At 52.1% G+C, this 2,008-nt stretch overlaps 1 long non-coding RNA gene across 1 annotated transcript; it reads right to left on the bottom strand.

The window, feature by feature from the left end:
* Positions 1–276: 276 nt before the first annotated feature.
* LOC123081719 (uncharacterized) lies at positions 277–1,253 on the bottom strand. Its single transcript, XR_006438770.1, has 2 exons — positions 929–1,253; positions 277–747 (listed from the first exon to the last, which is right to left on the bottom strand). It is a non-coding gene; the product is annotated as an uncharacterized lncRNA (long non-coding RNA).
* Positions 1,254–2,008: the final 755 nt, after the last annotated feature.

Here is a 2,008-nt window from a genome sequence, read left to right as displayed (position 1 = left end):
CATCGAGACGTCGGTGCAAAAAAAGTGTGGCAGGAGCGTTCAAAAGATGGTGGGGTGATCCCGGTTAGCGGGTGTCCCACGAGACGACGGTAACAAGGCAAAAGAGGGGCAACGTGCATCGACAATTCGAGCACGGAGCAAGCACGAGCATCTCATACATCACACATGCATTAGTTCACGGGCGGTCGTCTCGGCGGTTATACCTTTCGGAGCGTGCATTATCAGAACGGATCAAGTTCATAGCGGAAGTAGGCATTCTCGCGACGGTAGTGGAAGTAGTGGTACATGTTCGTTTCGGATATGAACTTGATGAATCCACGGTCGACGGTAGTTGTACACATGATGTTGGGGTACTTGTCGGTCCGGGTCTGGACGGTCTTGTTTTTGCGACGGTAGTCGTACTAGTCGGCGGTAGTGAAACTTGACGAATCCGAGCTCTTCGAGGATCGTCATGGTACTCGTTCACGTTATAGTCATACATGTTCAAGAAGAAACTTATGCGGTGTCGTGGAACTTGGCAACATGCTGTTCTCGTATCCTCGTGGTACTTGGCGATATCCGTGCATAGAGGTACTTGGCAGTCTTGTGTAGACGAACTTGAGGTACTCCGGGGCAGAGGAATCAACGTTGCAACGGTGGTCTCGACGTAACCAGATTGAAGCAAGGCCTAGGGGTTTCGCGCATCGCAGATCGAAGCAGCGGTCGTACTCATCCTCCCGCGAGCAGAGACGAGGGCACCATGAAGACCTACGAGGAGCAGCAACAACAAGGGCGTCAAGGAGGCTTAGCGCGGCGCCGGAGTCGGGAACGGGTGGAAAACGAGGTTCCCCGGCAGCAGGGACGTCATCTGGCGATCCCTGGCCCAGCGGCTCGATGTAGGGCGCGGGAGGAGGCTAGAAGGCGCGGCAGCGGCCTCCTGCAAGGTCACCTGGATGGCGATGCGCGGGGCTTGACATCAGCTTGGCGCGAGCGCTGGGGCCGCCGGAGTTGTCCCCTCCGGTGGTGGCGCGGGGAGGCACGGCGCTCGAGGTCGCCGATGTTCGACAGAGACCGTAGCGAAGGAGCCAAACGGAGGGAGCCTCTGGTGTCCGACAGGGTCGCGGTAGTGGCCTCCGGCGAGGGGGGTTCTCCCGGTGGAGACGGCAAAGGAAACGGACGCAGGGAGCTCCTCTCCCTGGCAGCAACATGTGGCGGCAGCACGGGAACGAGGGGGGGAGATGGGGATCGGGGGAGAGCGAGGAGATGGGAGTCGGGCGGCGCGTGCTATCTGCCTTCTCTGGCTGCGCAAGGGGAAAGCAAGAGGGAGAGCTGGGGATCGGGTAGGGTTAGAGGAGTTAGGTGGGCCGGAGTTGGATGGGCCTATAGGCCGGCTGGGCTGACTCTCTCTCGCTCGCTCTAAAGAACAAAAGAAAAAAAAAACAAAACAGAGATAAGAAAGAAAAAGAAAGAGTTGGACATGTGGATAATTTTTACAGACTCGTAAAAATGTGCACGGTCCATGAAAATTAGGGGAGACATGATTGAAAGATGTCATTCACACTCATTTGAATTTAAATCAAATGGGTTGGAACTAGGGCTTGGTTATAGAAGTGTCTAAAAATATTGAGGTTTTAGGAGGAGCCTCGATAAAGAGATGAGAGATATTGGCAAGGTTTGAAGGTCAAACTCGAAGAGGAATAGACATTGGAATTATTTTGCATGTGTGTTACGATGATTTCAAATTAATGGAATATTTAATATAGCTCCCTAATATCGGGAAGATATGTTATAAAGAGAATCACCATATGAAATCCCTCGGTTTAAATGGACTGAAAATCCATACAGTTTATTTATTTGAGTTTTAAAAGATTTATGAGATGATGACATGATGCAAAGCAAAAAATAAAAGGGCAGGCACAAATGAAACACACGGCGAAACCCGGAACATATGGAAGGCATCTGAAGCTCCGATCTTGGGGTGTCACAACACTCCACCACTATGAGAGGATCTCGTCCCGAGATCTAGTAT

The sequence above is a fragment of the Triticum aestivum genome, chromosome 4A (assembly GCF_018294505.1).
Source record: "Triticum aestivum cultivar Chinese Spring chromosome 4A, IWGSC CS RefSeq v2.1, whole genome shotgun sequence".
NCBI classification, from domain to species: domain Eukaryota; kingdom Viridiplantae; phylum Streptophyta; class Magnoliopsida; order Poales; family Poaceae; genus Triticum; species Triticum aestivum.
This window is presented reverse-complemented; position numbering and strand designations above follow the sequence as displayed.